Source organism: Vanacampus margaritifer, chromosome 2 (genome assembly GCF_051991255.1).
Source record: "Vanacampus margaritifer isolate UIUO_Vmar chromosome 2, RoL_Vmar_1.0, whole genome shotgun sequence".
Classification (NCBI taxonomy): domain Eukaryota; kingdom Metazoa; phylum Chordata; class Actinopteri; order Syngnathiformes; family Syngnathidae; genus Vanacampus; species Vanacampus margaritifer.
The window spans coordinates 24,263,122-24,277,705 of NC_135433.1; the positions used below are offsets into that span (position 1 = coordinate 24,263,122).

Sequence of the window (14,584 nt, forward strand, 5' to 3'; positions counted from 1 at the left end):
GGAACATACTTACCGTATTTCTGCTATAAGGGTCGTCTTTTGTCATCTTTGTAGAACTTACTTTTCTCCAAGTCAAATCCTCTTTTCGCCGCTCCATTCTTCGCCTGTAAATTCCTCACACCAAACTTCATTCTCACATCAGACAGACCAATCATTCTCACATCAGACTTCCTTTTCAACAAACTCAGACAGACCAATCATTCCCCCATCTGATAAAGATCAATTTTGATCATTTCAGACCTGAATGTGAAAACTGCAGCCGCTTCCAAATTGCTGCTTCAAAGAGGAAAAACAGACACCTTGTGTCCTGTAGATTAAAAAAAACAACCAAATTGTGACAATTTGGCCAACACCAGAACTATAAAAAGATCTCCAGCTGAGCTAGCCATGAGCCATAAAACAAAAGCCTTTGAGGCAAGAGTTTGTAATGTAAATTTGAATCCTGTTCAGGTAACTTAAAAGTGAGAAAAACAATCAACTTAAGCAGATGTAAATTAAGATATTGCAGCGGAGGACTTTTAGGGTCAGGAAGAGAAGAATTAATTAATTAATTTATTTATTTATTTTTAACAACCCCATTAATCTATTGCAGGTCACAAATCTTCCAAATATCTGCCATCTCAACTAGTAAAAGAAACGAGTTATAATCAGAAAAACAAAACAAAATCCCTACTTTAAACCAACCAAAAAGTATTCTTAAAATGCTAACTAACCTCACCTCTTCTACAGAGTAGTGGGGGCTTGTAAAAACACAGCAGGGAACTTTGCCTTTGTGCATTCCCCGTGGAATCCAAAGATCAGTGCTGTTGAGCTTAATCAAAATTAAAAATTTAACCAGCAAATTCGCCGTAAATGTTCCATATCTGAGTCCACTCTGAGAAGCCAAAGTTATAAAAGAGAAATGGGAAAAAAAAATAGAAGGCCAAATTCAACAAGCATCAAACAACGGAAAATATAGTATTTAAAGATTAAAATAAATTTTATACTACCCTAATTCACATAAGCTGTTCTCAATTTCCGAAACTGCGTTGCTATAGATCACATCTCCTTTCTGACATAGTACAGAGTGCAAATGTCTACAAACAGAATACAACATACGACCTCAGGCACCAAACTCAGATGATTCCAGAACTTTGAGTCCACAACTGTAGTTCATATTCCTTCCTGTCCTTGTCGATAGCAGTTTATGCAGGGCAAAGTTCAAAGCGGGCACTGGGCCTTGTGCACTGGAGTTCTCAGGAAAAGTTCATCATGGCAGAATCGATGATAATCCTGTCTGCTCAAAAAGTTGCTGGACATTATGCTCAAACAATGCATAAGAGTCATTGAACAGTCACAGGACGAGCGGATTTACAGTGTACCATCCTTTTTGCAGTCCGTGTGGTCACTTCCCCCCCGAAAGTGACCATTGTTCAGTTCGCCTTCCACTCTGAACATCAAGCATAGCAGGAGAATGCTGTCCATTCCATTTCCAGCACTTTTTGGTTGAGTCACCCAAGTGAAACACCTTTCAGTCAAAGATTGAACCTGCCTGAAACATTTATACACTCGGAACAGACAGAGGGAGATGAGATCATAGCAAGAGAACACTGCTTGTTGTCATAGCAAGAGAAAAAATAAATAAAAAATTCCCCCAAAATCTTTTGTTTTTCAAACTATTTTTAATTTATTCATTTATTTATTTTGTGGTTTTATTTGAATTTGATCACTACACTATAGCAAGTAGTAGTACTATATTTACGCATATGTCTACCATAGACATCTTCATTACGTGTTACCTCAAATTAAAAAAAAATGTGACAGCTGTCAGTCACCCTGGCCACTTGGATGGAAGTCCTTTCGAATTTCAGGGCTCCTCAGACTTCTAGAATGGGACTCAGATAAGGACAAAGGTTAAATAATTTTCATACCTACGAATAAGTTATCAGAGATGCAGGGGAAATCAAAAAATCAAAAATGAAAAGTCTATTTCAATTAAAATTTGGTTTTATTACTTATTCAACTATATTAAAATTTGGTTTTATTACTCATTCAACTATAAAAAACACGGATCTGATTTTAAAAATAATATGATAGTGGCCTGTAGTTAACACCTAGACCTCTATATCCTTCCGCATAACAGGAACAATTTGATTTTAACAGATTAGCATTAGAAGACCCCTGCTATTCACACACACAACAGACTACAAGTCTCCCAAATGGAGACAATGGGAGAGAGGACTAAACTTATCACACCCCCCTGTCCTTTTTTATCTAGTTTAATTTAATTTTAACAGACAACAGTACAAATCACCACCTTCTTAAAACAGCAGCTCACGGCCCCCATCCTTTCAAAATATGCAGATTTCCTGCTACCATTCTTTTTCACCCTTTTTTTGAGGACAAAGAAACTGGAGAGAGAGGAAATTTTTTCCACCTCTTTTCCATTGAAATCTACTCTTTTCCTCTTCCTACAAAACGCCATTCATATACATCCTATCTTATCTCACTCATTTTTGGAGACACAAAATACCTGCCTTCCAACAAACTCAGTCCTTCTTTCACTTAACTTCAGTTTCCTCTCCCTTGTCATAAAGGCATTGAGGAGAAAAAACACAAAAACAAGAAGAAATCAAATCCCCCCTTTAAACTCACAATTCACACATGCTTCACATATTCACAGTTTCAACTCACCAAACTAGACCCAGAACACACTCACACACAACACAAACTCCTCAACTTAATTCAGTGGCGTCTCAGTTGTTGAACCACAGACGAACACAAACCTCTCCGAAGTGCGCACTCATTTGTAAAATACACCGTTTATTCGTCTAATAATAACTTCACCACGTACTTATAGCTCAAATGTCGACTTATTCGCGCACAATCCATCGCAACGTTACGGCTGCGACACAGACACGTCGCGCACATTGTAAGACAAACAACGAAAAACCGCGTGGCCACAACACATCATGGAGCTTAACAAACAAACAAACGTGTACACTCAACAATTCATTTCTAAGCCAAGAGCTCTCGCTTGGTTCAAATTTTCCCCGCGGGTCATCTTTCACAGTCAATACTTCATCCAATTTATGTTCCAATTTCTTAACAGATGCGGCTGCCCGCAGCTAACTCATCCTTAGCCTTAAAAACAGATTCGCACGGTAGCATCTTACCAAAAACTAATCTCCCGTGCATGGCAACTGTACACTGGCAGAGCCGCTAGCTTAGCATCAGCCTCCTCATTCTCAAAATCACTTAACACCGTCATCCGCGCAACTTTCACAGAGCTATCCAACGCTAACATTCTAGCACAACCCAACATTTGGCTCACGACCCCACACCGTCTAACTTTTCTTCCATTCGAAGAAACTTATAGAAGTGTTTTTCACGGAGGTAATCAGCGTCTGGCGCTGTTTACACGATCAAATTCCACAAACACACCACATTTTACAACGGTGAGACCCAACCACTATCACAATTAGTGCGCATTCATACATTTAAAAGAGTTTCATACTTACGTTGACGCCGTGGTGGAAATGCGTCCAGCATCATGAACTCACTGTTCGCTTAGCGACCAATTCTGACTCTCGACCGGAAGTCTATGCAAATCGAACCTCCTTAGTTACGGTCGAATTTTTCCGTCCATAATATGTAGTAATTAGTCGTTTTTAATATTTATAAAGTCAGTGACGTCTCACTCATGATACTACGATATAACAGATCAGATTCATCCCCCCAAAAAAAATATTTTTCTTTTTTTTTTTTTCAGACAAACACAAACAAGACGAAAACGAAACAGATATTAAACACATTTTGCGTGACTTCAACAAATATATGCTGGATCTTCACGGGCGGCTTATATCACACAGCTCTGAACCGAAAAAACGGCAGGCTTTTAATATCACTCCACGGCACCGTAGCGAACTACGCGACATACGGGCGTTTAGCTCAGCAAACACTACGCGTGATCAACGCGAGCTGCTTATTTCACAACACACATCCGCAACACATAGTGCAATCACCACTAGCTGCTTATAACACCACAACAACAGAAACAGCCTATTCCTCCGTGGTACTCAATGTCTTATGCCGTTTAAAACGGCGGAGCGCTCCGACTTGACGTCACTTCCGTAAACACGGGGCATTTCTATGCGCGTCTTAATATTTTCCCGGCTTCTTATTTAACACAACACACACACACCGAGGAATTATGTCCCTCGGTTTAGTAATTCCACACAGCACACACCTTGTTTACCACACAGGCGGCTAATCCACTCCGCACTCCCAGTAGCTTATATACTGACGGCTTATTCATACGAAAAAATAAAAACACAACCTATTCCACCGCGGAAAAAACTCCCATGCATGGTTCAATGTCGTAGTAATTTTCAAAATCGAGGACTTTGTCCCACCGTAAGAAATACTACTACAACCCCCCTAACTTGTTCACAGATCCCAAATACAACTTAGCACAGACGAAATGCAACTGTATTGATCCTAAACAACCAGAATTTCTCTACGTGGATAAAATGTCCACTCACCTTGTTAATATTTTTGCGCTTTAGAAATCCGGTGTTCAGGATCAATCACAGCTGTTGAAAAAACGTCTCAATAAGTCCACGTCGGCGTCACCATTCTGAAGGAATATATCGATTACTTATTGAGTGTAATCTTTGCGTGTCCAAAATAATTGTATTCAGGATCTGATGAAGAAGTTTTCTTGCAAGAATTTATTTAGAGGCCTCTAAAGACACAGTCAGGACAACCACATCAGAATGCAACGTGGATCCCCCCAAGTGTGTGACAATTTACAGAACATCGACTCATTTATACAAAAAAGATAAAAGGTTCCTCCTCCCGGCTCTTGATTGAACAAAGGGCAGACATGTCATCTCCTAGTGAACAAATGTGTAATGTTGTTAGTAAGCAGACGTTTACATACAGACATGTTGATTCCAGGTTGGCCAAATGTGTAATCTTATTAGTAAACAGACATTTACATACAGTTCCCCTTCTTGACTGGGGGAACAAATGCAATTAGGATCTAACCCCAGACTTTTAGACTCCAATGCCAAAAGGCTCTAAATAACATCATGCACATTCCTATCTTCGATAGCTTTGAGGGTGAGAGGATAAAATAAAGTTCACAAAATCATTACTCCACTGTATTATTTTAAACACTCATGATTATATCACATTGATATGCCTATAAGTAAACTCAAAAACAGTAAAACATCAAATTGAAAATATTAAATGTCTTCACTACCCTGAGAACGCCCGATCTCGGAAGCTAAGCAGGGTCGGGCCTGGTTAGTACTTGGATGGAAGACTACCTGGGAATACCAGGTGCTGTAAGCATTTTTTTTGCACCTCCATGGCAAAAGTCAACTTTCACAAAAGACCTCAAGTACACTAGCTACTTCCTAACAGACAGCCGCACGCTAAACTGACAGGTTGAGAGCTGAACATGCAGTGGAAATGTTTTTCTGTCCCAAGTTTAGACGAGTGTAACCTTTAAAAGAGTCAACTATTTTCTTTTTCTCGGCTTACGGCCATACTACCCTGAGAACGCCCGATCTCGTCCGATCTCGGAAGCTAAGCAGGGCCTGGTTAGTACTTGGAAGGGAGACTGCCTGGGAATACCAGGTGCTGTAAGCTTTTTTTTTGCACCTCCATGGCAAAAGTAAACTTTCACAAAAGACCTCAAGTACACTAGCTACTTGCTAACAGACAGCCGCACGCTAAACTGACAGGATGAGAGCTGAACATGCAGTCGAAATGTTTTTCTGTCCCAAGTTTAGACGAGTGTAACCTTTAAAAGAGTCAACTGTTTTCTTTTTCTTGGCTTACGGCCATACTACCCTGAGAAAGCCCTATCTCGTCCGATCTCGGAAGCTAAGCAGGGCCGGGCCTGTTTAGTACTTGGATGGGAGACTACCTCGGAATACCAGGTGCTGTAAGCTTTTTTTTTGCACCTCCATGGCAAAAGTCAACTTTCACAAAAGACCTCAAGTACACTAGCTACTTCCTAACAGACAGCCGCACGCTAAACTGACAGGTTGAGAGCTGAACATGCAGTGGAAATGTTTTTCTGTCCCAAGTTTAGACGAGTGTAACCTTTAAAAGAGTCAACTATTTTCTTTTTCTCGGCTTACGGCCATACTACCCTGAGAACGCCCAGGTGTGGTTGATTGGTTGCAGCTGAGCTGATTGTGCCTGTGTGTGTCAGTTGGGCTGTGTGCTCCCCATTATGTGGTTTTGTGTTCTTTCTTTGTCTGTTTTTGAATTTGTTTTGGCTAATTTTTCTTTATTTTTGTGTTAGTTTTCAGTTTCTTTCTCCTCCCAGCTTCCTTGGCTGTGGAGGAGGGTTTATTCCCCCCCCAGAGCTTTTTGCTCTGTTTCGACTGTTGGAATGGATGTGGCCTTTGCTGGGCCCAGGATGTCTGGAATGGTGAATGGTGAGTTTTCTGGCAGGATGGTTGGGAGTGATGTGGGTGCGAATGATGTTCGAAGTGGTATGAGTGTGGTGCACAAGCGTAAAGTGTGTTTCGATAAAGAGCTGACGGTGTTTTTGGAGCTCGAAGGTGGTGCTGGTCTGTCTCCGTTGGCTCTGCTGAGGGCTACCAAGGAAGTCTGTGGTACAATTCTGGCCTGTCGAATGATTACCAAAGACAGGTTCGAAATGACTGTGGCATCCCAGGTGGCCAAGGATAAATTGTTAGATGGGTTTAAGATCGGGGAAACTAGGGTTCACGGGAGGGATATCTGTGTGGATGAACTTGTTGTGTCTTTCCTGGGCCTGCCAGCTTACATTGAGGATGAGGAAATCCTGCAGAAGCTACTCGCTTGGGGTGTTTCGGCCGTGTCCGAGGTGAGGAGACGTATGTGGCCGGGGACAAACATAGCCGATGGGACGAGGTTTGTAAAGGTCCGCTTTACAAACCAAGTGCGTTCTCTACCATATTCCGTCAGGTTTAACACGGCGGGGGGGCCTGAATATTTTAGGGTCATTCATGACAGGCAAGTGAAGGTGTGCAGGGGGTGTCTCCAGCCTGACCATATGTTGCGTGAATGCCCTGATTTTTGTTGCAGACGGTGTGGGGCCCAAGGCCATTATGCGCGGGAGTGTACAGAGCCCAGGGCCGCTAAATGTAAGGACTGTCATCAGTATCCCTCTGTGTGTGGATGCTCCGGCCACCTCGCCTCTGACCCGGAGGAAGGAGGTGGGGGTCCCCCACCTACGGTTGAAGTAGTGCACGGCCCTGGATCGAGAGAGGCCCTGTTAGATCGGGATGTGGAACCGGGTATACCTGACCCGGTGGCATTGGTGCCTGTGGTGGGGGGGGCTGGTGAAATGTCTCACAGTCCTGCCCCTGAGCAGGAGGGGGGGGGCAGTGTCCTGCCCTACCTCTAATATCGTGGTGGCAGGGGCTGGACCGGGGAGGGGGATGGGTGAGGATCTGGCTCCACACCTTACCCCTGAAGCGGGGGAGCAGGCACTGAAGTCAGGCCAGACTCCCAAGTCTCAGCGCTCGAGGGCGGGCAGCAGGAGTCAGGTGCCGCATAGGCGGCCACTGTCTAAGGGTAGTGACAGGTCCAGATCACCGACCGGGAGGGTTGGGTCGAAACATGCCGATGGGTTTTGTGAGACCCAGCCTGGTAGTGATCGGCGGACAGGGCTGCAGGGTGAGGGCCCAGTCTCATGCGGCACTGCCCGTTCTGAGTCTGCCACTGTAGACGCCACAACTGTTCCTACAGGCGTCGATCCCCAAGGGAATGAGGTCGCCCCGACAAAGACGAACAGGAAGTCTAAACGGTAGTCTAGGTCAGGATGATGGTTCAACTCCTTTTTTTCTTCCTAATGACGCTCTCCCTAGTCTCCATTAATGCCCGGAGCTTGAGGAATAGGGAAAAGATGCACAGTGTGTTTCACGACACCACCTGGGACGTGCTGTGCATCCAGGAGACGTGGTAGGAGGCGGAGCATCTTCGCAAGGTAGAGGATATGGACATTGGTGTTTTGTACTGTGCTTTGGGCTCTGCACACTCCCGTGGTGTGGCTGTCCTAGTTAAGCCGGGTGTTTTCGGCGGGTCTTCTTTAGTGCATGCGGACCCACATGGCCGCTTTATAGTGATTGATTTTCTGCGTGGCTCCACTAAATTTCGCCTTATAAATGTTTATGCGCCTAGTGAGGAGATGGAGAGGAAAACCTTCTTCGTTTCTGTTTTTCCTTATGTTACTGATTCCTCGTTTTTGATTGGCGACTTTAATATAGCGTTGTCAAAAATCGATCTCGGTCCGAACAACACATTCAGGAATGACGTTAGTCGAAGTTTTTTGATTGATGCTGCAGTGGCTGCTGATTTGTCCGAGGTCTGGAGAGGTCTCAACCCCCTGAAAAGGGACTATTCCCGGCGTCAGGTGGTGCAGGGGGTCCTCCTCCAGTCTCGGATAGATTTGTGTTTTGTTTCAAGTGCTTTATGGAAGTACATCGGTGGCAGCTCCTATGCATGTGTGGGCTGGAGCGATCACTCCCTTTTTTCCGTCAAACTTGACTTCCTGGGTGGTAAGAGGAATGGGGGGGTCTGGGTTTTTAATAATATGCTGCTTGCCGACCCCACTTTTGTAAATAAGATGGAGCACCTTTTTGATTGTTTTGATGATGAAATGGGAATTTGTGACTCTTTGGTTGATTGGTGGGAGCAGGCAAAGGCTAAAATTAAAAAGCTGTGCCTACGTTATAGTAAGCAGAGGAGGTGGGAGGAGTCAATCAGGGAGCACACGGTCCGGAGCCACCTCCAGGGACTTGCCGCCACCTCTGGTTTAGGGCCGGTAGATCCTGAGTATCTGGTGCTGCAGGAAGAGCTCAGGACTATACAGGTTAGTCGTGCTAGAGGGGCGGCACTTAGATCCAGGGCCCAGTATGCGGTAGAGGGCGAGCGCTCCACAGCTTTCTTTTTTGGTTTAGAGAAGTCCAGGCAGAGCAAGCTATACTTGGATGGCCTGTTGGATGAGTCAGGCAGGTGTCATAGTGATTTGGATGAGATTTTGGATATTGTAGGTAGGTTTTATGCAGATTTGTTTGATGGGGAAGGGATCAACGAGGTAAGCTGTAGTCAGGCTTTAGGTGCGCTTGATGGGTCTCTGAGCCCTAGTGACGCTGACAGCTGTGACGCGCCTATTTCTTTGGCAGAGGTTTCTGCAGCAATTAGTGGTCTCAATGCCTGTAGGAGTCCAGGAGAGGATGGTTTGAGCGCAGAGTTTTATAGTGCTTTCGCTCACAGGTTAGCCCCGATTCTCCATACTCTGTATGGCGATATTGAGAGAGAGGGTCGGGTTTCGGACTCCTTTTCTCTTAGTATTGTGACTTTGATCTTTAAGAAGGGTGATAAGCGGTGCCTGGCCAATTACAGACCAATAAGTCTCCTTAACACCGATTATAAAATACTGGCAAAAGTATTAGCACATAGGTTGAAAGGTGTGATTGGTAAAGTGGTTGCCAGTACACAGGCGTATTGTGTCCCGGGACGGGACATTTCTGACACGATACTCTCCCTAAAGTTTTTGTTGAAGGAGATGCATGTCTCTGGGGGGATTCATGTTTCAGTTGATTTCAGTAAAGCATTTGATAGGGTTGAGCATTGTTTTCTTTACCGTGTTTTGGAGAAATTTGGTTTTAAAAATGGCTTCGTGAACTGGATTAAACTTTTGTATTCCAGTGCGGTCAGCCGTGTAAAATGCAATGGACTCCTGTCGGATAGCTTCCCTTTGCGGAGGTCGGTAAGGCAGGGGTGTCCTTTGAGTGCACTCCTCTATAGTATAGTGGCCGAGCCTTTGGCCGCTATGCTCAAGAGGGATGGGGCTGTGCACGGAATTGTGAGTCCATCTGGTAAGGAATATAAGATCTTTCAATATGCGGATGACACCAATTTAGTTTTGCGCGATGTGGGGAGCCTCAATGTTGCTCTCCACACCCTGAACGTTTATTGCCTTGCCTCAGGAGCAAAGATAAATTTCGAAAAGACGTCTGTGTCCTACTGCGGGGGCATCGTGGCCCCGCCGAATGTTTGGGGCGTCAGGGATGCAGGGGATTCTTATAGGGTTCTTGGTGTGCCCTTGGGTAGGGATGAGGTGACCTGTCGGGATTGTTTGTGGTCTGGCTTGTATAGCAGTGTGTGCACCCGAATGAATCTGTGGAAAATGCGTGGTCTTCACTTAAAAGGTAGGGTGTTGGTGGTAAATGCACTGTGTTTGTCTAAACTTGTTCATGCTCTTGCTGTGTATGACTTACCGGGGGTGTTTGCAAATAAGTTTAGCATTGCTGTTAGTAAATTTATCTGGCGGCGAGAGAGGGCACCTGTGGCACACAATGTTTTGGTTGGTCAGTATGATCGGGGAGGGCTTAAACTGATCGACTTGGTAGTTAGGAAGAATGCGCTGCGTCTCAAATTGATAAAAAAGTTCCTCGACACCGGATTCGATGCGGCGTGGAAGGATTTTTTCGCTTCGCATGTTGAAAAGTTGGGTGAGTATGGTGTCTATAATTTGTGTATGCTTCCCCAGCGGACTGCCCTGGATCGGGTCCCGCCTTTTGAGAGGGAAGTGTTTGAGGCGTGGGCTAGACTGCGGCCGTTTGTAGTTGCGGCCCCTTGCTCCTTGTGGCAGCTAGGGCAAATGCCTTTACGTTTTAACCCTGACATGCTCTCTGATCCTCCTGGGAGGAGGGAAAGCATGTTTAGCGGGTCTTTTGATAGAGCAGGTATCAAACGGGTTGGCCAGTTATTAGATTTTGAGGGTAGGGTCGATGTGGAGGCTATTAAGGGTAGTTTTAGTAGGGCGGGTCTTCGGTTTAGGAGGACCGAGGTGGTGAGGAAAGTGAGTGATATACGGGGGTGTATCTTGAGAAGGTGGGGCACACTCTATGAGAGGGTACCGCCAGTTCAGGATGCATATGAGGGAGGGCTTGGCGGTGAGTCGCCCCTAATTTTCGTTTGGGTTAAGGGGGAGGGGTTGATGGGAGTGGCAGAGACACCGACTCGTGCTCTATATCGTTTGCTGTTGACCCAGGTAGTTAGGCGTCCCACTGCCGAACATAGGTGGTCACAAGTCTTCCCTGTGAAAGATACTGCGTCCATTTGGGCGAACGTTTATAATTGGTATACCCCCCCCAGGTTAGTAATTTTGCTTTCAAATTGAGACATCGTCTCGTTTTCACATGCTGTATGTTGCAAAGTATTCAGCCCGACAGGTTTAGTCGGGACTGTCCAGTGTGCGGAGGAGTGCCTGAAGATCTGCTCCACCTCATGTTCCGGTGTCCGGCGGTGCGGTGCTTCTGGACCAGGCTGCAGGACCTCCTCGTCAGGAGATTGGGTCTGAGACTCCCACCGCCGGCGGTTGATGTGGAGGACATGGACGAGCCCTGGTTTCTGCTTTTCGGCCCCATCTGTCGGGATGTCCAGAGAGCTGATTCGGTGGGTGGAATAAACTGGGAGGCTCTTCATCTGTGCCTGTCTTTCGGGAGATATGCTGTGTACTTGGTGCGCAACATACACCTCTATGACGCCAGGACTGCTGACCACTGGGCTGTCTTTGCGAGACTTTTGGCAGCCCATATCCGCCATCTCCATGCCGTCAGAGAGCACGAGTTCGTGAACACTTTTTTTCAACGTAACGACTTATTTTTTTTGGATACATCTGGACTCCCCCAGCTGAACACTTGAGGGATTCCCGCCCACTGGTGGTTGCCCCCAAACCTCGGCGAATCTCCCCTGTCATTATGACAGTGACTTTGGTTACTTTGATGTTTTTGTGCCTAGTTGTTAGCGGTGTGGTTTTTGTGGGTTTGTAAATGAATGTGTATTTCTGTGTTTGTATTTTGATAATAAAAAAGAAAAAAAAAAAAGAACGCCCGATCTCGTCCGATCTCGGAAGCTAAGCAGGGCCTGGTTAGTACTTGGAAGGGAGACTGCCTGGGAATACCAGGTGCTGTAAGCTTTTTTTTTGCACCTCCATGGCAAAAGTAAACTTTCACAAAAGACCTCAAGTACACTAGCTACTTGCTAACAGACAGCCGCACGCTAAACTGACAGGATGAGAGCTGAACATGCAGTCGAAATGTTTTTCTGTCCCAAGTTTAGACGAGTGTAACCTTTAAAAGAGTCAACTGTTTTCTTTTTCTCGGCTTACGGCCATACTACCCTGAGAAAGCCCGATCTCGTCCGATCTCGGAAGCTAAGCAGGGCCGGGCCTGTTTAGTACTTGATTGGGAGACTACCTGGGAATACCAGGTGCTGTAAGCTTTTTTTTTGCACCTCCATGGCAAAAGTCAACTTTCACAAAAGACCTCAAGTACACTAGCTACTTCCTAACAGACAGCCGCACGCTAAACTGACAGGTTGAGAGCTGAACATGCAGTGGAAATGTTTTTCTGTCCCAAGTTTAGACGAGTGTAACCTTTAAAAGAGTCAACTATTTTCTTTTTCTCGGCTTACGGCCATACTACCCTGAGAACGCCCGATCTCGTCCGATCTCGGAAGCTAAGCAGGGCCTGGTTAGTACTTGGAAGGGAGACTGCCTGGGAATACCAGGTGCTGTAAGCTTTTTTTTTGCACCTCCATGGCAAAAGTAAACTTTCACAAAAGACCTCAAGTACACTAGCTACTTGCTAACAGACAGCCGCACGCTAAACTGACAGGATGAGAGCTGAACATGCAGTCGAAATGTTTTTCTGTCCCAAGTTTAGACGAGTGTAACCTTTAAAAGAGTCAACTGTTTTCTTTTTCTTGGCTTACGGCCATACTACCCTGAGAAAGCCCTATCTCGTCCGATCTCGGAAGCTAAGCAGGGCCGGGCCTGTTTAGTACTTGGATGGGAGACTACCTCGGAATACCAGGTGCTGTAAGCTTTTTTTTTGCACCTCCATGGCAAAAGTCAACTTTCACAAAAGACCTCAAGTACACTAGCTACTTCCTAACAGACAGCCGCACGCTAAACTGACAGGTTGAGAGCTGAACATGCAGTGGAAATGTTTTTCTGTCCCAAGTTTAGACGAGTGTAACCTTTAAAAGAGTCAACTATTTTCTTTTTCTCGGCTTACGGCCATACTACCCTGAGAACGCCCGATCTCGTCCGATCTCGGAAGCTAAGCAGGGCCTGGTTAGTACTTGGAAGGGAGACTTCCTGGGAATACCAGGTGCTGTAAGCTTTTTTTTTGCACCTCCATGGCAAAAGTAAACTTTTACAAAAGACCTCAAGTACACTAGCTACTTGCTAACAGACAGCCGCACGCTAAACTGACAGGATGAGAGCTGAACATGCAGTCGAAATGTTTTTCTGTCCCAAGTTTAGACGAGTGTAACCTTTAAAAGAGTCAACTGTTTTCTTTTTCTCGGCTTACGGCCATACTACCCTGAGAAAGCCCGATCTCGTCTGATCTCGGAAGCTAAGCAGGGCCGGGCCTGTTTAGTACTTGGATGGGAGACTACCTGGGAATACCAGGTGCTGTAAGCTTTTTTTTGCACCACCATGGCAAAAGTCAACTTTCACAAAAGACCTCAAGTACACTAGCTACTTCCTAACAGACAGCCGCACGCTAAACTGACAGGTTGAGAGCTGAACATGCAGTGGAAATGTTTTTCTGTCCCAAGTTTAGACGAGTGTAACCTTTAAAAGAGTCAACTATTTTCTTTTTCTCGGCTTACGGCCATACTACCCTGAGAACGCCCGATCTCGTCCGATCTCGGAAGCTAAGCAGGGCCTGGTTAGTACTTGGAAGGGAGACTGCCTGGGAATACCAGGTGCTGTAAGCTTTTTTTTTGCACCTCCATGGCAAAAGTAAACTTTCACAAAAGACCTCAAGTACACTAGCTACTTGCTAACAGACAGCCGCACGCTAAACTGACAGGATGAGAGCTGAACATGCAGTCGAAATGTTTTTCTGTCCCAAGTTTAGACGAGTGTAACCTTTAAAAGAGTCAACTGTTTTCTTTTTCTCGGCTTACGGCCATACTACCCTGAGAAAGCCCGATCTCGTCCGATCTCGGAAGCTAAGCAGGGCCGGGCCTGTTTAGTACTTGATTGGGAGACTACCTGGGAATACCAGGTGCTGTAAGCTTTTTTTTTGCACCTCCATGGCAAAAGTCAACTTTCACAAAAGACCTCAAGTACACTAGCTACTTCCTAACAGACAGCCGCACGCTAAACTGACAGGATGAGAGCTGAACATGCAGTCGAAATGTTTTTCTGTCCCAAGTTTAGACGAGTGTAACCTTTAAAAGAGTCAACTGTGCCCGCCCCGCTCCGGTGGACCTCTGGGCACTTCGGGCGGACCCCGGTATCCGGGGGGCGAGCCCCACCGGGGTCCCGGTGGGGTGGGTGGGGGATTGGTGGGCGGATGCGCCTCCCCCACCCCGCCCGGTTGGGGGTGGCCCAGCTGGTCGCTCCTCTTAACTCACGGCACTAGTTTTGCACAATACATTTTAGGGCACATAACACACTTTGGGGGGGAGTGGGGTAGGGTGGAGACACCGTCTCCGCCCTGCAGCTCCCCTCCAATTTTAATGCACCACACAACTGGGGGGGGGGGCATCGGTTGAGGCGGGC

The 14,584-nt window shown here is 45.9% G+C and overlaps 3 non-coding genes and 6 pseudogenes across 3 annotated transcripts; all 9 read left to right on the top strand.

Annotated features, from left to right (window-relative positions):
* The first annotated feature begins 5,526 nt into the window (after positions 1-5,526).
* Positions 5,527-5,640, top strand: LOC144047159 (5S ribosomal RNA; annotated as a pseudogene).
* A 186-nt stretch (positions 5,641-5,826) lies between these two features.
* On the top strand, positions 5,827-5,945 carry LOC144046934 (5S ribosomal RNA; annotated as a pseudogene).
* A 6,218-nt stretch (positions 5,946-12,163) lies between these two features.
* LOC144046419 (5S ribosomal RNA) lies at positions 12,164-12,282 on the top strand. Its single transcript, XR_013292713.1, has one exon. It is a non-coding gene; the product is annotated as a 5S ribosomal RNA (ribosomal RNA).
* A 186-nt stretch (positions 12,283-12,468) lies between these two features.
* On the top strand, positions 12,469-12,582 carry LOC144047160 (5S ribosomal RNA; annotated as a pseudogene).
* A 186-nt stretch (positions 12,583-12,768) lies between these two features.
* LOC144046935 (5S ribosomal RNA) lies at positions 12,769-12,887 on the top strand (annotated as a pseudogene).
* Positions 12,888-13,073: 186 nt separating this feature from the next.
* Positions 13,074-13,187, top strand: LOC144047138 (5S ribosomal RNA; annotated as a pseudogene).
* A 186-nt stretch (positions 13,188-13,373) lies between these two features.
* Positions 13,374-13,492, top strand: LOC144046162 (5S ribosomal RNA). Its single transcript, XR_013292468.1, has one exon. It is a non-coding gene; the product is annotated as a 5S ribosomal RNA (ribosomal RNA).
* Positions 13,493-13,677: 185 nt separating this feature from the next.
* Positions 13,678-13,791, top strand: LOC144047161 (5S ribosomal RNA; annotated as a pseudogene).
* Positions 13,792-13,977: 186 nt separating this feature from the next.
* LOC144046420 (5S ribosomal RNA) lies at positions 13,978-14,096 on the top strand. Its single transcript, XR_013292714.1, has one exon. It is a non-coding gene; the product is annotated as a 5S ribosomal RNA (ribosomal RNA).
* Positions 14,097-14,584: the final 488 nt, after the last annotated feature.